This window comes from Chinchilla lanigera, unplaced genomic scaffold, assembly GCF_000276665.1.
Source record: "Chinchilla lanigera isolate Chin_1 unplaced genomic scaffold, ChiLan1.0 scaffold00039, whole genome shotgun sequence".
Taxonomy (NCBI): Eukaryota; Metazoa; Chordata; class Mammalia; order Rodentia; family Chinchillidae; genus Chinchilla; species Chinchilla lanigera.
The window spans coordinates 5887103-5909914 of record NW_004955440.1 but is presented as its reverse complement, the minus strand read 5'-3'; the positions used below and the strand labels follow the sequence as shown (position 1 = coordinate 5909914).

General features: G+C 37.9%; 1 long non-coding RNA gene across 6 annotated transcripts in view; it reads left to right on the top strand.

Moving 5' to 3' along the window:
* The first annotated feature begins 24 nt into the window (after positions 1 to 24).
* LOC102014497 overlaps positions 25 to 22812 on the top strand; it is a 67422-nt gene continuing 44634 nt past the window's right edge. Inside the window, exons 1-5 of one of the 6 annotated variants that reach the window (XR_001235244.1) lie at positions 25 to 128; positions 431 to 657; positions 1103 to 1269; positions 2338 to 2459; positions 21040 to 21431. This is a non-coding gene — a long non-coding RNA (uncharacterized LOC102014497). Of the gene's footprint in view, positions 129 to 430; positions 658 to 1102; positions 1270 to 2337; positions 2464 to 2799; positions 3548 to 9581; positions 10243 to 13990; positions 14219 to 21039; positions 21432 to 22812 lie in introns of those variants that run through there. The other 5 variants (XR_001235245.1, XR_262008.1, XR_262007.1 and 2 more) reach the window with 5 other exon arrangements.

Genomic DNA, 22812 nt, shown 5'->3' with positions numbered 1-22812 from the left:
GTAAGTGTTCTAACAAGAGTCCTGGGCATTTCTCCATGGTCTAATGACAAGCTTGCTGACCATGGCTGGGTTCACGCTGTTTGTTGTCTTGCACTTTGTTCTGTTCCTAGGACAAGGAACTGTGTAAGGTAAAGACGGAGAGAGATGATACCACTCAGCTCTATGTACAAAATATGTCCAGAAAAATGATGGCTGTTTCTTCTTTTAACAATCTTGGTGGCATGGGTTGAATATTTATTGTAAGATTTTAAAAACATACATTAATTAAGATGTCATCCCAAACTTAGCTATGGAAGAAAGTATAAAAATGCTTATCCCTGTAGCATACACACAAGGGAGGAAACGGTCTATTTTCATACCACATCTACTCTCTTCATGGTATGCGTTACCACTTTTGAGCGCCAATCTTTTTTGTATTTTTAACCTGTAGAAGGCATCTTTTGAAAGAGGGAGAAACAGCACTGTGAATATCAACAAAGAAAAATAACCTAAAAAAACAAAAATATTGTATTTCGTCTGAACTTTTGGATCTGTTTATGAAAAATGTTTAACAAGAAACAAAAATGCCCATATTCTATAAAGGAAGATTTCAATCAGCAGTTTTCAAAGTAAGATAAACTCCACATTTTCCAAAGTCAAGACAATTTTGATTACAGTGTAAGTATTGTCATTTTAATAACAAAACTTTATATCGTTGTAGTGATTATGTTTCAAAGTACTTTACTTGTAACATAACATTGGTCCTTCAAGGGTTTTACTTTCCTGAAGATGTACTTACATGATATTTCTGTGTTTAAACCTTCCATTCCCAGGCACTATGAACACAGATATTCTACCTTGGTTGTAATTTTCATTACTTTATGTATTTATCGCATCTTTTAATTAAACAAGTATGAGCTTTTCTACCCCTACAAACTTCACACACACACACACATACACACACACACAAGGTATCACTGTTTAGCTCATTTCTATTTCCTGTAGTATATTAAATATATTTGAGTCCTTAAATCTATTTTGAACCTGTGACTAAAGTATAAAGAGAAAATTTCTTGCATAATACTTTTCTGCTCTTCATTTTTTTATTTTATTTTTATGTCAGTCTATCTTAGTTGGATTTACTGAAGAGGTGGATAATTTTAGGAAGTAATATAGTGCAAGAGAGAACTAAGACATCTCCTCTGATAATTTAAATCAGAAGGAACTGGGAAGTAACTCTTCAGTGGCTGTGCCTCGCTGCATTTTCTCCAGAGACCATTTCGGGAGAAGGTACTGATTAATTTTGTCTCAGTGTTTCATAGGGTGATTAATTTCTTTCTGAAACCGTAGCCTAGTTCTCTCACATGTAAATGAATTCAAAGGAACCATTTACACTTCTGATCATTATTGAGGTGAGACTACTGCATGAATGAGTAGCTCTACAAAACTGAAGGTCAGTCTTACTTTATTTACACTTCCAGACCTTTAATATGGCTTTCCTCAATTCTGTAAAAACTGATCAATTGTCTGCATGGGACAGATTCAGAGGCAAACATTGAAAGTCCAGGATCAATTAAGACAAGGCCCTTCTTCTCAAAGAATTGATGATGTAGAAAGGTAAACATGCTCACAAGGGTGCTAATGTGACCTAATAAGTACATTGAAATACCAGGAAAAGGGGTTACTCAGAGACTGAAGTATAGGAGACAAATCATAAAACAATAAATATTTAAATGGAGACAAAAGTGAAGAAGATGGGAAAGGGAAAGTGTAAAAGAGAAAGCAAAAGTATGATTGTCCTTCTTAGTTTATTTTCTTTTTAATTCATTCATTTCTTAGAGGCCCTTGAAGATACAAGTGTCTCCTGGTTTGAGAAGTATCTTTTCTTTTGCTTCATGCTATAAGATGTCATTATAGGAAAAAGACATGATGCTCATTAACACAGAGATAAAATAGTTACTTTTACACAATGTTGACAATCTCTACTGCTTGAAATTAAAACTGAATACTGGTCATGATTTCACTTGAACTTCTTGCTCAAGAAATGGAGAAAGGGACAAAAATATGGAGCAGGGGAGGGAGGAGAAGGATAAAGCATGAAAAAAAAGGAATTTGTGTTATATGCACATACCAACTTCTCACAAGGAAGGTAAACATTATGTACTATACATATGCCATAATGAACTAAAATAAAAATACAATTAAAATAAGAAATTGGGAAATAAAGAATCAAGATCATAAGTTTGCAATATTACTATAAACTTACATTTATTTTTCAGTAAAGTAAGAAGAATGATAGTATAAACTTAGTGTTTTTTATCCAAAATGCTTGTAAGGACCTGCTTTCTTGAATTTCAGACCTCTGTGGAGAAATCTGGAAACACTGGCATATATTCAATGAGATATCTTTGGAACAAGAGCCAAATCCAAATGCAAAACTCGCTTATATTTCATATAAACCTTACACATATAGTCTAAAGGTAATTTAATATAATATTTTCTATTCATTTCAAGCAAGACACAAAATTTTCATGGGGTGGAATTTTCCACTTTTTAAATGATGTTGTTGCTCAAAATATTTGGAGTTGGGAACGCTGAAGACTTCAAGTTTTCAGATAGAAATGCTCAGTCTACTCAAAGGCTTTCTATGAAGAGTAAAAGTTGCATAAGCTAGACACACTGAAATAGTTCAGGAAACATCAAGCATAATTATAAGTGATTGATAGCAGAACCTTCTGGTGATGAGGATTTACCTCTTAATCACTTAATGAAATAAAATGAAGATTATTTTAGTAAGTGATGTATAATAATGCTTTTCAGGGTACATAAGAAGCACTTAGAGAAACAAGATGGAGGGTCAAGGGGCCGACTAAATAGTAAATCAGCTACCATGGAAAGGTTGTAAGGAGAAAATTTGGCTTAAGGAAAGTCTCAGCAAGTAAGTTTTCTGCAAGACAATCCAATAAAGTGGGTTAAATGTGTACATCCTGAGATTAAGAAATTTGCTCAAATTTTCACAGCAAATCAGTTGTTAGATCAGATTAGGATTCAGCCCTTCTTTCTGGAGGAAAGAGATCCATTCATCAACCCCATGGAGATTCAGGGAACAGAATGGAGATAGCCCTCTTTATTCAAAAGAACACCAAGTTTACCATCAATTTCTCCATTAATAACTGAGTAGCAAGGAAATTGTTAGATCCCCACAACTGGACCCCACCCAGCTTGAGGAGAAAAAACCCTCACAGACTAGTCTGTTCAAACCAGAAACCCCTTCACCCAGCCTGAGAGATCAAAATCAGGTTGGTTCTCAGGCTTACAGGAAGCCCTGTAAATCTGTTTAATCCCACTCTATAAGCAAACAAAATACCACTGTTACCCTGCACTTCCCACCAGGTACTTCCCACCAGAGGCACCAGACCCATCAATGGCCCCTAACAAACCTAAAAGTTTCTATCTTCCTCGACAGGACCCCCTCCCCTGCCTAAACTCCCCTGTACAGCATATCCTCTTCCTTTGTTTGGGCCAATAGCCTTTGCATCCTTTACCCAGCCATACCCAGACTGAAATAAAGGTGTCACTGTTTGCTTCAACCCTGCCTATTCTAATGGTCTTTGTTATGTCAGAGTTTAGCCTAATAGAACTATGTTAAAGTCACCCACCTTCAGGAATAGCCTCATGCCCCTTACTTAGCAGCTAGTGAGCTTTACAGAGCCCATTGCAAGAAAGAGACAAAAAGGCCATGTCTTAAGGGTCACTCCATTCAGTCTTAGAGCAATGATGTGAACATGGAGACACAGCAGAACACTTTGCAAATTTCTCCTTTATCTACCTAAATCTGTCCTTACAGTTTTGGTAGCTGATATCATATTTAAAGACAATTACCCTAAATGTCTTTGCTTTATATGTTTTATGAAATAATCTGCTGTTTTGAATGTATTAACCCCATATTACTATTGTCCCACAGGTTTTTATATTGTCCAATATATTTACTGAAATTCATTATGATTTCTGTAAATTTCAGATATACTCATTATGATTTTAAGTAGACTAGGGATATAGATATTGCCATTAGAAAATAACTTTTCCTTTGAGGTCTCCAATCTGTCTCCACCTCTGGAGTTCCTTCCTTATCCAGAACTGTGTAAGACTAATTCCTCTTGATATATTTCGTTGAGAACCTAACTAAGCTAGCATTTCATTTTCCAGGGTACCTCTCACTACATAACTTTTGATTAACATGGGCCACAAGAGCTCACCCATGAGTGGTTGAAAATAGAAAGAATATAATAGAGTTCATGCTCTTGATACTAGGAAAATTCAGAGCAGGCCAAAGATCCTTTCTTAGTTTAGGCATACATTTGCCCATTTCCAGGCTCATTTTTTGGTAGGGAGTAGCATGTAAATTCATAACAATTCAAAATTTTCATGGTCTTTTCAGCATCTTTTCCTATAAAGTTTATGAAAAATGGAGTTTGAAAGATGTACAAGACCAGTGCGGATTTAGTCCATTGTCCTGTGTTCCTTCTCATTGTCGATTCTACTTTGTTCAAGTTTCTGTTACTTCAGATCCATCTTCCCTTCCTGACTTCCTGTTATCAGACTTTAAAATTCCAACACAGAAGAGACAATCACATTGACTTTTTAGTTCAATATCATCAGAGTCCTATAAGTCTATAAATACATAGTAGACAGACTGACAGACAATGTCAGACCAGAGTGCTACTAAAAATACCATAAACTAGATAATGCATAAACAGCAGAAATATATTGATCACAGTTTCAGAGGGTGGAAAATCAAGATCAAGTGTTCACTGAGATCCAGTGTTCACTGAGGATTTGTTCTTCAGAGATGATATTTCTTAATATGTCTTCAAAAAGCAGAAGGCAAAAACAGATAACCTGGAGCCTTTTTTGTTCAATACATGTGTGCAGTACTTGCACTTTACAATCTTCTTAGGAAGTGAATACATCTACAAAACAGAGCTTGACTCTTTTTTTAAATCCCCTTCTCCTACCTTCCTACCTCCTGTCCTCCTGTAAATCCACTTTTCTCATTTTCATTCTTGTTGATATTATTAGTTTTATCTGATTTTATGACATACAGTGTTTACATTCATGAAGCTATTAGGTTCCTGTACAAAGCATTGTCTTTACTTTATTTCCCCTTCCCCTCCCCCTCTTCCTTTAGCCATGTTCACATAGAACTCTTCCATTTACAAGGAATCTGTGCCTTTGTCTCCTTCTATCCATCCTTTACTGTGCTCTTTGTGCTTTACCTTATTCAAATGGGAGATGCTATATGGTATTTATACTTGTGTTTCGGCTTCATCCCACTCAACATAATATTGTTCAGGTACATCCATTTTCCTACAAATGTTTCAACTTTGTCCTTCTTTGTAGCCAAATAGTATTCCATTATGTATAGGTACCAAATTGTCTGCTGATGTGTGCACAGGCTGCTTCCAGGACCTAACTATTATGAACTGTGCAGCTATACACATTGATATGCATGTATTGCTATAGTGTGATTTCTTTAGCCCTTTGGGGAAGATACTTAGAAGGAGGGTGGCTGGGTCAAGTGGAATTTCTAATTTTACTTCTTTGAGGAATTTCATAACTCAAGTCTCTTTTAAAGGACAATAATTCCACACATGATGGTGGAGCACTCATGGCACAATCAATTTCCAAAGGCATTATCTGTTAATGCTAGTACACCCAATGTTAAACTTCAACATACGAATTTCTGGGTGAACACTTATTCAGACCATAGTAGATAGATAACATACATACACATGTAGATACATCGAGATTCTGGTTCACTTCCTTCAAATTCAAGCTTCTTTCATGTCTTCTCATTTTGTGTGTTTTCTTTACCAAACTGAGCTAAGTTTCTGCAGAGCAGGAGCCTAAATTAACTATTGCTGAACACCAAATAGCATAGTGCTTAGCATATAAACTGAAAGAAAGTGTTCTACTGTTAAGTGTGCTTTGCCTTTTCTTGATAAATTTTTTTTTTTTTGGTTTTTCTCCGGTACCGGGAACCAAACTCATGACCTTGCGCATGCCAGGCAGGCGCTTTTGCCGCTGAGCTAAATCCCCAGTCCCTAAATTTATATTTATATACAACAATCCCGAAAAAAGTCAAGTTCTCTTATCCCCCTGAAAATTTTCATTTTTTTAAATCATATTGGTAGCACTAATGATAGTAATAATTACAACTTATACTTAATGTTGTACTTACTAAATGCCAACACTGACAGAGATTAACTAATTGAATCTTTATCACAATCCTACTGGAGTCACAACCAGGCTGAATCGCTGTCAAGTCTGTGTTCTTTGCAACCCGCTATCCTGCCTTTCAAAGTCATGGTTTATTATAGATACATTTTATAACCTCTAAAATTACACTAACCAAAATTTCCAGTGAATGGAACTCTATTTGTAGAATTCATCTTTTTGACTAATGCATGTGTTAGAGTCCCAACAGGATACAGATGGCACACTCAAAATAGGGTAATTGCCGAGAATATATTCACAAAGAGACTGTTCATAAAATTGAAGGTGAGGGAACTGCAAGGAACTGCACTGTAACTGGTGGCTTAGAAGTAGTTGATTTCCTGCCACTGCAAGGTTCTTAGGGAACAAGAAAGGCCACATTTTTGGAATCCAGAGGGAAAAAATTTTAGAATAAACCACCACGAGAAGCCAGAAGTTACAGGGAGCGTAAAGTGACTTTTAGAGAAGATCCAGGGAAAGAAATATTGTCACCACCCCCTTTCTCTCTGATCTCCTCTTGGAGCTTTCCCATTGGCCAACTCCAACTGAAATGCAAATTCAGGCATCTATTAATGTAATTGGTATAGACTTACAGCAACATGCCATTTCATACATGGCAGAATCAGAAGGCAGCGCAGAAGGGAGTGTGAGGATCAGGGCATGGAGAAGTAACACTTCTGCTTTGAAATGTTACCAGATCAAAACCACATGGTAGTTCATATGCCCATCATGGTCTTCTTCCTGTGCTCGGAAATACTTGCTTTTCAAAGACCAACTAAAAATCTCTAAGCTTACAGATTTACAGGTTAGCATACAGATTTTTTTCTTTACAAGCAATTAAGGTGAATACAAGTCATACACGTGAAATTTGATTTTAATATCAAAGTTGATTTCTCCTTGAACATAGCCTAATTTCCACACAGTTTCTCTGACAAGTACCACATACTTATGATTTAATTCTTCTCCAAATGCATCCTGATGACAGCTGGTTTTTCCTCAGGTTTAACCATGTCTTTAAAAGCAAACCTCCAGGTAATTCTGTCACACAGAATAAGAAAGCATTTCCTTTTTCTCTGCACATTGCTACCCATGGCTTTTGGATATTGGACACATGCCACGCATTTTGCATTAGCTCTGTGGCAAACGCCTAGTGTTAAAATCCAAGCACCAGTGCTCATTAGCCTTTTCAGGAGCTTGGAGACAAGAGCTGGAAAGGTACAACTCAGAGAAATAATTCTCAGTGAGCAAGTAGCAATTTGCCAAGCAGACAAAAAACTCCTGAGCAAGAGGGAGGAGAAAACCCAGAGAAAGTTGTCTGACTTAATGAACCAAAGACTGAGTCTATGACAGAAAAGGAAAAATAATAAAAAGTGAAGAACTTGCTACCAAATTCTGAAAGGAAAGCACTGGGTAGGATTCTGTGGGCTATTGCCTGCAAGTTCACTGCTGCATAGTACCAATATCAAAAGGGAAATGTGGGAGCGAGTAGCGGGGGAGTAGCCGCTACTGTCCAGACAGTGGGAAGGAGGGAAGGTCACCAGGAGACCGTGTGAGCATGCCTGCCCTGTTCAGAAGGGCTGGGTGCCCAGTTTGCTGTCAAAATAGCTGCCAGCAGGGGAGAAACACATCCAATTGAAAAGATATGACACAGCTAAAGCAGGTCTCTGTTGAAAGACCAATCTGTAACTGCCAGACCTCAGCTCCTCCATCCCCTGTGAAACAGCCTCCTCTTACTTTTCTCCCAGCACTAGGCTGGATGTGAGTGCTCACCGATGATAGAGTCACCAGCTTCTTCTGCAGTTCACCTGATATCATAAAGTTTGGAGTGGCTGAGAGACAGTCATGGTTCCACTTTCCCTCCGAGGTCCCACCTGACCCTTGCTGATTCCAGTTTGTCTTCGCTCTCCCAGCTTCACGTTTCCATATCCTTTCCCACTGCAAACATGGCTGACTCATATTACCTTCAGGCCCAACAGCTGCTCTGAAGGAAATAGCCCTGTGTAGATGACTACTGCAATTTCTTAAGACCTGACTGAACCCTAGATCCTACACAAAGACACTCATAGATTTGGTAAATAAAGGGATTTTGGTTCCTCCCAATTTAAAAAACATTCAGGAAAAACACTCAGTTAAAAGGTCAATGTTCATTCTGACTCTCAAAGTATTTTTTTTTTTTTTTTTGCTTTCAAAGTAAAATCTGAATGGAAGCAGGGAGTAATGTACCCTTTGGGCCTCCTGCTGGTGGTATATCATAGGTGGTACATCATCCTAGAGATTATAGTGTCTGTCCACCCTGGAAGCCATGGGACGTTTGGATAAGCACACAGAGCCCGTGAATAATGGAAAATATGTTCCAACTTTCTCTCTGGGACCTTCCTTATGCCAGCTTTGCTCTCAACTACTGTGCTCTATTGTCTTCAGCAGCTTCCCAGAAAATAAGCCTTGTATGGGGAGATTAATACCTTCAAAGTTCTCAGGTTGGCCCTAAGTTACACAGATTTGTTTCCTTATCCCTGCTTCAGGGCATCTGGCACAGTGGGGTAGCTGGAGAATTCCACTATTCACTCATTCTTTTCTCTCCCTATCCAAAAGATCCCTCTACCAGCACAAGACTATGACCTTTCTCTTATTAGTGGAGAAAGGGCGCATCCATTTCATTATACCCTTTCCTTCTCCTCCTGTATTCTATGGCTTATATAAAAACTCTATTATCTGAGTCAGCCAGGCTTGATTCTCATTAGAAGAAGGATGCTTCTGGAATTTAGAAAAGTATCTTCTCTCTCAGTAAAGCATGGCTCTAAAGACACTGTCTCATTTGGGATACATAAACTGCCAATTTGAAACTAGAGTGAAACATGATTTCTTTGTTTGGGGTCTCCTTGAAACAAATAAATAAATAAATAATACACCTGGATCAATGTCACAGGGCAGTTAAGTCCCCAGGATGATTTAGAATAAAAATATTTCCAGTAATATTTCAATATTACCCTCACATTATACTTTACACCATTTTAATTGTGATATGCAGTAGGTTATAAAAATAATAGTTGAAAATGAAGTAATGAATTCTTAAACCTACAGTGGCTTGAAAGTGAGAAGAGTCTAGGACATGGCTTGGTGGAATGTACATGTATCTGACGAGAATTGCTTCTGACTGCTGGTGAGAGTGACTGGAAAGTCAAAGACTGTAAAAGATGGCATTTTATTTTTCCTTGTGGATAACAAACAAAAGAAGATAGGCAGTCCAGGCTGATCTGGTCATTAGGGACTGAGGCTGTTTCTGTCTTTGGCTCTACCATACCAGATCTATCTTTTTCATTCTAAAGGTCACACCATCATCCAAAATATAGCTGAAGCTACAGCCAGCACATCTGCATTCCAGGCAGGAGGCCAGGACTGAGAGGGGAGAGCCAAGAGCCTTTGCCTGAAGTTCCATCCAGTGATGGCTCTTTTTACCCCATTGATTACTGTTACCTCAGAGGCCTACTGAGAAATGAATTATTCATCAAAACCATCATCTCAGACCCTGCTATGGATACTCACTAGTCTTTGAGCTGTGGTTGCCATACCATATCTTCACCAAATTGCTTCTATTCGGTCTTCCTTAGTGACAGGGAAATCTGCCACAACCCACAACAAACCAGCTCAGTTCTTTCCTCTCTCTGGCTGAAGTCTGTCTTCAAGATGCTCCTGCTCAATCCGTAACTCTGCACTACTACCCTGAGGAGAACAAGTGGAGAAGAGGGAGTCCTCTTCCACATAAGCACTTCCAGTTCTGGAAGACAAACACCATGTTTTTCCAAAGCTTCACTGCTCTGTTTATTTTGTGTTATGTGTCCCACTTGGCTTCATCTGAAATAGTCTACTTTAATCCTGTTCTGGATTTGCCTCACTTTGTAAAACCTTTTCTTAAGATATTGATCCAAGCACTGAACATAATGTTCCAAGTTTCTTACCCGTTCTAAGGAATTAATTAAAGTGATCATTTTTCTCAGCCACTTAGCACATTGAGCTGCAATTGTGTTCATGTGGACAGTGGTTCTCATGCAAATGAGTTTCTGTAGAACTGGGAATTCTGACACATATGACATTGACTGTGACTTTACATTTTAACATACATTACACCGCATAGTCATCTGGTCTACTTAAATGCAGAGCTAACCATAAACACACAGACATGCACAAATGAAGACTACACAGATACAGCACAGTTGCATTATTGGGTGCTTAATTTCACAGTTTAGAATGAAAATAATATAAATAACAAGGCAAGAAAATACTCTTAATCAAATAACCACATTATTTCTCATTCTGGTTTAGTTTTCCCTTTCTGAAACCTGGACCAAATCCTCATTTTGCCATATGCTGCCTGAAATTTAAGCAGTGTGCTTATTTCTATCTGACATGGGAACGGCACTCGAGAGGAACTAAATACCTTTGACTTAAACGATTGAGTGTGAATTTGGAGGGAAAGGGTCCCCAGGTACACATGGAGGAGACACACACATGCAGCTCAGCTGTAATTGCTAGAAGCCTGGCTTCACTGAAGACTAGAGATGCTGACAATAGATTCACACATAAAAACTAAAAGTGGTGAACCTATCAATCTTTAGGTCCCACTGAGGATGCAAAATGGGTAATATTCTCCAACATGTGGCTGCTGTTGATCTCTTCCTTTCAGAGGAATCCAGCCAATTTCATAGAGCCAAGTCACCAGAAAGCACATCAACCCCAGCCATTGCAATTCACCTGTGGCCCTCTGACCACATGGCAGAGGATTTGGCTATTGCTTGTTCACATTAAAAGGAAACAGAGGTATTCATCAAAGCAAAGACACTAAAAACATCCTTCGCTATCAGAGAAACAAACCACAAATATATGCATTCCTATACTGTACATTCAACACATGCCCAGAAGAAACTGCCTACTGAGGCTACAGCACCTAACAGAAGTTGTCATTTCTATCTCTGTAATTTTAGCTGGTTCATACCAGAGTACTCTCTGCTTGTATGGGTCCCAAAGCATGAAATTCAATACAAAAAGTACAAGCAAGCTTTGTATACTAAAGTCTACAATAAGCACTTGGAGACACTATTCCTGTTCTCAAAAATCTTTTGATCTAGGGACAATAATAATACAAGGACACAAAATTTAAATATGATGTGGTTATTTCAATTTCAAATTAGCAAACAAATTTAAGGCATAGCAATCACACACACACACACACACACACACACACACACACACATTGTGTGTGTTGACAAGGGAACAGAATTTATCAGCAACAAACCTAAATGTCAGGGTCTTGGGATCAAACCACAGCACCACAGGAAAAGAATAGATTAACTAGATCCTATGTGGGGTATAGTGGCTATAATCCCAGCTACTTGGAAGGTTGAGGCAGAGGACTGCAAGTTTGAACAACTTGGTGAGATCTTGTCTCAAAACAATTTTAGAAAGGACTGGGTTGCAATTAAGTGATACAGTAACTGCTTAGCACATGTAATGCTCTGATTTCAATCCTTAGCATGATTGGATGTAGGTATTTAAATAATGTCGTCATTATTCTACAGCGTCCTGTCTCTATTTCCCCTCTGTTTTGCCTTTATTCTTAGGCTTGATCTGTTTACAAGGTGTTAGTAATTTCCCTTCCACAGTTCCAGGTTTAAATGACCTTTTGTATCCTCATGCTTTCAAAAAGAAAGTACTTCTTTAAAATGATTAAAAATCATAGAAAGGGGTTATCTTATGGAGACCACTTCCTTATCTGGAAATGGCAGACTCAAGTACGTGAACCTGTATGATTCACTAATCCCTACTAGAACCTGTAGTGGTGGATGAAGCCAGAAAGCCTCAAAGGATAAGATAAGATCACAGCCAAAGACACCTGGATCAGTTCTCAACTAAAAACTATAGCTTCAGGCATCTCATTCATCAGTAGATTAACTTAATACCTTACTTAGAGAAGTCCTTGAGTGGTTCTGTCCTTCTTGAGTACTCCCCTCCATTTTTCTGATAACCAAATAAAGATGGGCAACCCAGAGAAGGTCTTAGTCTTAGCCCTGAAAGAATCTTGAAAAATGTGAGAGGGCTTTTATTCTCCTGGAGCCCTGAAGTCATTCTATTTGCCTCTTTGTATTTAGCCTTCACCATACACTCATTCAGGAGATTGAGGACCTGATCAGCCCACAATAACTAAGAGATATTATTAACCCCATAGTTGTCATTAACCAGCTTAGAACCCAAGCCCTGAAAACTTTCCATAAGAGGGGAGGGACTTGAGAAAGAGTGCTTCACCTGTACCATTTAGTCCAGGAATAGGGTGGAATCCCTGAAAGAGAGGAACTGTTGGACATATCAGCGGGCCCTTGTCAGATGTGCCCCCACTCCCACCTCATGCAAGGATATAGGCATCCACCTACTCCAGGCCAGCTATATATCTTACAAAGAAATTACCAAAACTAATCCAAGAAGACTTAAAAGTCCTAAATAGGACTCCAAAATAAAAGACCCAATCAAAAATTGGCAAATAGGGCTGGGGATTTAGCTCAGCGGCAAAGCGCCTACCTGGCAAGCTCAAGGTCGTGAGTTCGGTTCCTGGTACCAGAGAAAAAAACAAACAAACAAAAAAAAAATTGGCAAATATAATGAACAGTCACTTCTCAGAAGCAACACAAACGGCCAGTAAATAAATGAAGAAATGCTCAATATCTCTGCTCATTAGAGAAATGTAAGTAGAAACAACACTGAGATTTTATCTCACTCTAGAAAGAATGGCTATCATCGAGAAGTCAAACAATAACAGATGCTGGTGAGGCTGTGTGGAAGGTGGAAATCTTCTTTACTCTTGGCGGGCCTATAAACTGATACAATCTGACCAAAAAATGAATGTATAAAGAAAATCTGGCATTTGTACACAATGGAGTACTATTCTTCCATAATGAAAGATAAATTTGAGTCATCATTTGTAGGAAAATGCATACACCTTGAGACCGTAGTGTTAGTTGAAATAATCAGACACACAAGCCTGAATATCACATTGTTTCTCTTATACTAGAAACCCAAATTATAAAAAAAGAGCAAAGCAAGAGACAGATAAGGGATCTAGGAAGACAGATCTTTCTCAAATGGGAAGAGATCAAGAGATGGAAGGATCAGGGAGATATGGAAGGGAAAGGGAATGCAAAATGGAATTAAAATGTGTTATGCACACATACCAACTCCCACAAGTAATATTAACATTATATACTGCGAACATGTACTCATAAAAATTTTTACAAAGAAGAGCTGTTCCATTACCAGAAGGAGAAACAGATAACTTAGTAGAAGAAGGCAAGAAATGATCTTCATGTATAGAATCACACACAATAAGAGTTATGCAAGACATTAATATAATACTGCAGAGGAAAACTGGGGAACATAGTATGTGAGCCCTAGAACTAGCAAGGCTGTTTTGATTCACTCTGTCAGTTTTATAACTTAGGGATGTTTGTTAATTTTTTTAATCCTCAACCCTCTGTTATAAAATAAAAATAATAATTTTAACAAAATTAAAAGATGTTTTAACACTTGACAATCATTATTTGATCACTCAATAATAATTTGGTGGTATTATTGGGAGATAATAGAAACTTTCAAGATGGGAGTGAATTGAAAAAGTGGGTCATACAAGAATGCCCTTAGTTTATATCTTGTCCCTGACACTTTGCTCTCTGACTCCCTCTCTGCTTCCCAGCCACTGGAGAGTGAGCGGCTCATCCTACAACACCTTCTCTCCCATGATGTTCTGCCTCTTCATAGGCCCAGAAACAATGGGATCAAGTAACAATAGACTGAAACCTCCAAGCTGTGAGCCAAAGATAGCCTGTCCTCCTTGAAGCTGGTTTTCCTCAGTGATTTTTTCACAATGACGGGAAGTTGACTGACACAGATAGCCTTAGCATTTTGTTTTGATTAGGATAAATAAGAGGCTTAGTAAGTTGAGGCTGGGGCTAGACTTTGTGGTAGTAAACAACACATGACTTCCTTCATGAGTTTCACTTTGCTAAGTTAGTGAATTATGTGATGCTACCAGTTCAAGAAGGTACATCAAATCTGGAACCTTGCCCTGATACTAGAAGGCAGAAACTTGTGGTCTGGTGGTTGGTTCATAATGCCACCCTGGCCCAACTACCTAGTCCCTTTTGTATAATATGCAGCTTTTGGCTCATTAATGAGAAGCTGAGTTCTCTATATGTCTTCAAAAAGTAGTTGTTGGCCTCCCATCTCTATTATCATTGACCACCACTTTCACTGCTCTAGGGGATCACAGTTGGATACCCTTTGCCTAGTTTATAAGCCTTTACCAGTTTGGGTAGATAGTTTTTCCTGCTACCAGCCTCTCCAGCTTTGCAGAGTAACCCCACCCCCCGTGGGCTATGAAATTGCTTGGGCTTCTCATAGAGACAGCTAAATCCACCCAAGAACTCACTTCTTTCCAAGCAGGCTTCAGTTGATGACAAATGAGCACTGCAGTTCCCTCGCAGAGTCGAACAGAAGCCACCCTTCTCAGGAGTTTGCTTCCACCTGACTCCGCTGGGGAGCCCTGCAGTGACAGCTACAGTGCTCATTTGTCACTGCCTCAAATAGGCAATTGTTCTGGATGTATTTAATTTACTACTCCAGATGAACCTTCCCTGCCTGCTGTGTTCCAGGAACTAACTCTATGGGCTGCATAGAACTGCCTTGGCCCCATCACTCAGTTGTTTTGGCCAATGGAATAACCACAAGAAAAATGGCGGGAAAGAAGAACATGAAGTCTGGGCTTCAGTCTCTCTTATGCCCCTGAAGGACTTCCATGGATGGGCAATGTCCTCTGGGCACAGCACATACCTCTTGTCATGCCACCTTTCTCAAAGCATACTCCCTTTCCAGGTTCTGAACACTACACCTTCCCTTTTCCCCTTCACGTTGAAGATAAAGGAGACTAATTTTAAATTCCTGAGGTAGCATACTTTCTCCTCCAATTTCTCTATGCCCTGCCAACACAATTTTCTAAATAGTCATTGTATTAAATTTATCTTATTTCACCTAATTTGACTGCCAGCTGTTAGCTTTGACGGATGATCAATAATTAACAAATGTACAGACTGTTTTTGATTCATGAGGCTGGAAATAAGGTATGGACAAGACTACTGTTAAGACTAAAATTAGTGCTGGTGAGAGGGTAGCTATTAAAGAGGTATCCTCTAGCTCTCCTTTTCATGCCAGAAATTTAAAGTGTAGACACCAACTAGGATGAAATTTTTTTCTCTCGTTCAGTAATACAGCTGTTCCTAATGCAGTAGCTATCAGCCACACACAACTATTGAGAATTTATCTTGCACATAGAGCTTTGCTGCAACTACAGAATACACCCCATGGTGAGAATAAAATTTTTCAAACTAAGGTATTTCAATAATTTGTTTATTAATTTCATGTTGAAATCATAATACTTTAGATACATTAGATTAAATAGAATATATTCTTAAAATTAACTTTCATTTACTTTTTTTACAAGGCTATCAGAAATTTTTTTATGTTTCCTTATTTTACTGATAAAAAGATGAAAACATATTAACAAACAAGCAGATATGAATAAACAACACCAAAACAATAAAAGCAATACAGAATTTCAGACAAGGTGATAAGAAATTAACAATGGTTGCTACATGATTTTTTTTTTTTTTTTTTGATGGGGGGCAGTTCTGGTACCGGGAACCAAACTCACGACCTTGCGCTTGCCAGGCAGGCGCTGTGCTGCTGAACTAAACCCCCAGCCCCACTTTATGACTTATTGTTATCTTTAAATTGGTTACTCAGTTAAACAAATATAGTCGTGCAAGATTGATCAAACAATTAGGCATTAACTGTTCCTTTCCCTAAAGCAACAGATATTAGTAGTATACTCATCTTAACTATCTTGTGTGTGTGTGTGTGTGTGTGTGTGTGTGTTTATATTTTCCCTTCTTTCTTTTTTTTCTCTTTTCCCTTACCCCAGTTGTTCTATCCTTTTGAGCGGTTTTTTTCCCTTTCACAATAAGAAATTTTAAGATGATATATAAAGCTTTGTTTTTTATTCTTTTTAATTTTGTTTCCTTTTCTTTTTCTTTTTGAAACAACACAGCTTCATTATCTCATAGTTGTAGAGAATAGAAGTGTGAAATAAGGTGTCAACATGGCATGCTTCTTCTGAAATCTGTGGGAGGAAAAATGTCTATCCTCGCGTTTTGAAGCTTCTGAGGTTGTCAATGAAAGTATTGAGCGTATGGCAAAAAGTACCCCCACACAATGAAGCATTCTTAGAATTGTAAGATTTTCTTTAGTCCCACATGAATTAGACGGACCTCTTTCAGTTTAAGAAAGCTCCAGTTCAAACAGGTCTCGACTAAAAAGAGTATATTGTTTACAATACAAAGTGTTCAAACTAAGTCGCATGTAATCTATCTCTGTTTTCCAGGTCATTTTTTCCTTGCTTCACTTTATTCTTTCTGGGAACCCTGCTCTCCATGAATTGCAAAGATGTGATAAGCCAATTCAAGCATTCAGTCTCCCAGAGGAAAAAAAAAACAGTCTCTTTCCCAGTGCCTTAGGAAAAAGCCCCAGGTAGATCTCACTGGGCAAAGAATTTATGTCCTTGCTCTTACCGACCTCTGGAACCCTGGTTGGCCAGGCTATGTCAAGAGCCATTCTCTAAAGTAAAAAGGAGAGGAAACTTCAATTCAGAATGTAGAAGAAACATTTCCTAATTTGATAGAGGGCTGGGAGGACACTGTTAGCAAAGTAAGGGATATTGGACATGTCAAATTATTAAACATGTACTGCACTAGAGAAATAATCAAATGGTAAGCTAAAGTTAAAATAGTCCCTCTTTCTTACAATGAAATTGTTTAAGATACATTGCAGGACAAAATTCTTACATTTTTATAGCTATTGTTATGCAAAGAAAGAAGGATGTAGAGAAAAAGATTGTTATCAGTGCAAGTTTGCCAAAGGATGACATTTTCCTCAAGTATTACGCCTAGATTTAAATCTGAAGGCAAAATTAAAGAGAAGGGCAGGGGCTGGGTGAGGGTGAGAGAAAGAAGAGAAGAGATACATTGATCTACTTGCACACATCCTGCGGAATGCATAGGAGTAGAGCTATTTAAACTTACCAAATCAAATTTTACATTCAACTCAGTTGTGTTGCTTACCTTGATTTCTATTTGAAACTTTGCTAAATTGATAATCTACCATTGTCCAGTAGCATGTAATAGTCATGGATTAGGAATGCTGACTGTATGTAGATTACCGTTATCAACAAACATGTCCTTAATGTTTGTTATGTGCTTGGTATGGCCCTGTGCTAAGTGTGATAAGAGATGCTAATCAATGATTCTTAGCTTTAGGGAACTCTGTATCAAATTGTAGAAATAAAACTGACATTCATGGAACAACTGGACACTACTGGGCAGTGGCAAAGCTGTGCTGAATGTGTCTGCTATACACCTAATGCTATGGAAACTCAGACAGGAGGAAATCTGTGATAGAGTTATACCATGAAAATGAAGGATACACTAATTTAACATATGCAGATTTGATGAGGGAAAGTTAAAAAAATGAAATGTGGCACATAACCATAACTCCAGTTACATTAGAGACTGAGGCAGGAGAATCACAATTTCAAGGACAGTCTAGACAATTTAGGAAGACTCTGTTGAACAGTACAAAATTTTAACAGGCTTAGGATGTCATTCACTCATCCCTTGTTCAGTCCCCAGTTCTGCAAAATAAGGAGGAGAAAGAAGACGGACAGGGGGATGAGAAAGAGAGGGGTAAGAGTAAACTACTAAATTCTGACTTCATATCACGTAAACACATATTTGATAATCATTTATAAGAAATGTACACACAAAAACTTTCTAAGTATTCTATTTTTAGTCTATTTCCAAGAAATTTGGCCTTTTCAAAACATTTATAAATGCCAGATAAAGGAATATTTAAAGGAAAAACCAAACACAAAAACCTTAAATGGAGTATAGCCATTCTGTAAACGTCAAGTATGTTAGCATCATAATCATATTGTTAGGTCCCCCACATTGGATCCTGCCTCACTTGAAAAGGAAAAAAACTCACACACCCACAATTATACAAACAGGAGACCCAGCCCAAGAGTCCAAAATCAGGTCACTTGTCAGGCTTACAGAAAACTCTGGAAGTCTACAGAATGCCACTCTGTAAGTCAGCAAAATGCCACTGTCATCCTGCGCTTCCCCCAGGTGCTTCCTGCCAGAGACACCAGAATCACAACAGCCCCTGAGAAACTTAAAAGTTTCCATCTCCCTCAGCATGAGCCCCTCCCTGCTTAAACTCCACTATAAAGCATATCCCCTTCCTCTGTTTGTGGCCAATGGTCTTTTTGCCTTTGGCCTGACCACAACTTGTCTAAAACAAAAATATCACTCTTTGCTTCAGTCTTAACTGTCCTAGTGGTCGGTTGCTCCTCGGTGTCTAGCCTGACATATATCACTAATTTTTATTTTAAAACAAAAAGAAAGTCTCTGCAACACCTTGCATGAGCCCACATGGGGCAACTGGTATACATTTGTCACATGGAATAAGGTCCTTAGGTAAAGTCCTTCTATAACACTACACTGGAGAGAATTGGGAGGTGCTTTCTATGTGTCATCCCGTGCACTATACCTGGATTCTCTCTGGTGATGGGTAGCATGCCCTAGTGGCATATAAATAATATGCAAGACTTATAAAGCCAATTGGCAGGACTACTAAGACTATATTGTTACATTAAGTGTAGGAATTGGAAAAAAAATCATCATGACAGCTAGAGTTTACCCTTAGCTGGAATTCTACCTGACTGCTGAATACCATACAGACTTTTATGCTTGCAAATATGTTGTAGTTTTAATAAATTTATTCTGCAAAACTCATTTTTTAGTTTTATGAGACACTTTCAAATATAATATATTCAAGCTCTTCTATTTCGCATTTTAGCCAGAAATACAAACTCTTCACCTTCTTTCAGTTTTAACTTTTTGTGAGAGGTTTTTAAAAAGTCCTTTTCTAATTTATTGTATCAGTTATAAATACAAATTATTCAAGGTTATAACAATTTTATGCTGACAAAAATCGTATGCCATAATTTGGTTAATATAATACCTAACATTACAGAACACAACAGCTAGCATTTATTTCTATTTAAAGCAGCACAAAGTAGCTAGTAATATCATATGATACGTATTTTTATGTGTACAATAGAAAACCTATAATTTTATACACTTATAGTTTAAGTAAGGATTACAAACTACCAATATTCTCTGTTGAAAATCACATTGTGCTTAAAAATACACATTAGTTTTTAATTCAATCTCTTCCCAGTAGAATTGATATAGTTTCATTTTTATTTGCTAAGCAATTTCTTCAAGGAATTTCCATATTATTTTTGAGTACCTTGCCCTATTCGGACAAATAAGAATTTAAGCTTTGAGCATTACTTAGTCCAGTTTGCTCCCTTCTTGTCCTTTTGTTTGTGCCCACCCCCCAGAAAATACATAAAGAAAGGCTTTTGCTGGTTTTAAAAATCTCACCCTTCAACACTTAAGAATAAAGTTGACCACTGGGAGAATACTAATAATACTACCTTACCTTTTGTATGCTAGTAGTTCTCAATTTTTTTAAACATAGCTAACTTTTGAAACACAGGTTAGCAGTTATGCTTCATAGGAAAAATTGAAAATCACAAACTACTTTTTAATGAAGGCTTTCTTTCAAAACAGTTATGTCCATTTGCTTACATATCCTTTATGGTGGCTTTTGCACTGCAACACAAAAACTGAGTAGTAAACCATATGGCCCACAAAGCCCAAAAAACCACGTCCTTCACTTAATAATAATTGCTTATATCTGGTTTATCAGTGCAGCATTCTATTCCATACCAATACTGTGATCTTTGAACATAATACTAGCCAAAGAATTTTCTAAAACTTAGTTTGATAGCACAGTGATACCCTGGTTTACAAACTTAATTTGTTTCACAATTTCGGGGAAGATGGCTGTGTTTGTTTTTGCGTGAGAAAGATGGCCATGGTCATGTTTGCCATTTAAATGGAGTTTTCAAGAAGATGCAAATTTTGCAGAACACTTTGATTGTGAAGCAAACTGTTTGCAAACAGAAGCATGCGTGAACCAAAGTATTATTGTATGTGGCAAAGTAAACTCACAGGCAGCTAATTGTCAATGAACTGTCATTCTAAAAACAAACTACAGGAGCTCTGTGAATATGTTTGCTTCAAAAATTTGGCTATGGGTAAACAGCAGTGTAAATATATCTTAAAATTTAGTTTAGAGGGACTGGGGATTTAGCTCAGCGGCAAAAGCGCCTGCCCGGCAAGGGCAAAGTCATGAGTTCAGTTCCCGGTACCGGAGAAAAACCAAAAAAAAAAAAAAAAAAAATTTAGTTTAGAAACATATATACTGAAAGATTAACATGAACTACATGGAGGTAGTGTAAGAGCAAGAATTGCCATTGACATCATCAAAGTATGACAATTCCAATTCTTCCCTCTAGTGCCTAAGAGACCAGCCTACTTCCTGCACATGCATCTGTGCCCAGAAGTGTTGCAGAAGCTCATAGCAAAACTCCAACCTCGATAAGTGCCGTAGCTTTAGATTACAGTAACATGTTTGTAGTCCTTAAAACAGTCTTGGTTGGTTATTAGGAGGTGACCTTTCATCACCTCTCCAATGATGAATTTGTTGCCTCTCCAGACACTTAAAGACCCAAATGGTGCATTCAGTATTTCAACCAAAACAGCTGGACTTGATAGTTCTGATCAGATATTGACTAAGCTCCACATTACAGTTGAGTAAGCCTTCACTGGATCATCCCTGAGGTGGTGAAAAGGAAAGACCACTCTAAACTCTTCTCTGAGGCTCCCAGGCACTTTATCTACCCATCAAGGAGGAAACAGAAACCAGGAAAGAATGAAACAATATTCCTAAGGTATTTTTTTTAACAGGACTTTTTGGTAGTATGAATAGTATGAACTCAGAGAAAGAAAAATCCCATAAACCCAGGATCCAAGATCTATACAGTTGTTTGATTCTGCTCCAGTATTTCCAGACAAGTTACGTGCAGCTGAAGAAAAGGTAAATGCTATTAAAACATCACAGGTCTCCTAATACCTGGCCCACTGTTCTGTCTGTTACCAGTCAGATAGCCTTCCTAATGGCTTGGGTTGTTCAGCACACCAGGAGCATCATTAGCTCTGAGTTCTATCCTGGGACCTCTTACCATCCTGCTCTTACACCCGCTATTGTTTACCCTTCCTCAATTAATTAAACTCAAAGTGTTCCGAATTCCAATGAGCATGGGTCCTTAAGACTCATTAACAGACTCAGCTACATCTTTTCCTTTGTATTGAAACATTATGTGCTGTATATTATATCTGTTGACTAAAATGACACATATTTTTGTATTTATTTTCTTTCAGGCCTTTTAGATGATTTTTAAAGCACTATGTATCTTTTTTTCATTTGACTTGAACTTTTCTTTGAAATGGATTCTCATTCTTAAATCTTTTGTTGATTCTGCCTTGGCACGGGGTCTTTGCTTGCACATTCTCTAATGGAAGTCATTTTCAAGGCATTGTGTGCATGCCTCTGCCTTCCAATGGAGTGCTGCAGATGAAAGGAAGGTTCACAGGGGGAAGAGAGAAATGAGACGCTGGATCACACTGTGTATTTCATTAGTATTTTGTAGAAAGATTATGGTTCAGTGGGTTGAGAATATCACACACATCTATTTTCTAAATGGTGAATAAATTCAAAGACTGTGCTTAAACTAACTTCAATTCTGAAGATACAGTTTGAAAACCCTGTATAGGCACATGGCTACATGTAGTTGCAATACCCAGGATTGAAAATATAAAATTGTAATTCATTTGTGAGCAGCATTAGAGGATGGTGAATAAAATATTAGCCTCACAAGAAGGAAACCAGAACCCCAAATCATGCCAGACACCAAAAGCCTTTTGAGCCTTAGCAAGACCCTTAAGTCAGAGAATCCATATTTAAAATGAGGGCTTCGAATAAAGATGGCTTCAGTGAATTCTTTCCAGCACAATATTATGTGAATCTGCAAATTACCCATAAGTCTTTGCTCTGATAGGTGTTTGACTGGATGACAACAAAACCAAGAAGTGTCTGTTGGTTGTGTTTCAAAATTGCTGAACTCCTCAGTCTAAGGAGGTAATGAAATTTGTTTCAGGCGAGTGAAAGTCAATTTAATCCTATTAAGTAGGTTAGTATAATTAAGCAATAGCCTGGGGAGCACATGTAGCCAATTCCATAAAAACAGTATATAAATACAAAGGAAATTTACTTTACCTCAGGTTTTATATTTCAGGAATCACAAGACTATTTTAGTGACATGATCACTTGACTTCCTGCTGCAATCTGAAGACTCCCATGTGTGACTCTATATTTTTAGTCCTGTACTTGGTCTGTTAATCTAGCCCAGAAATGTTTTTTTTTTTTTTT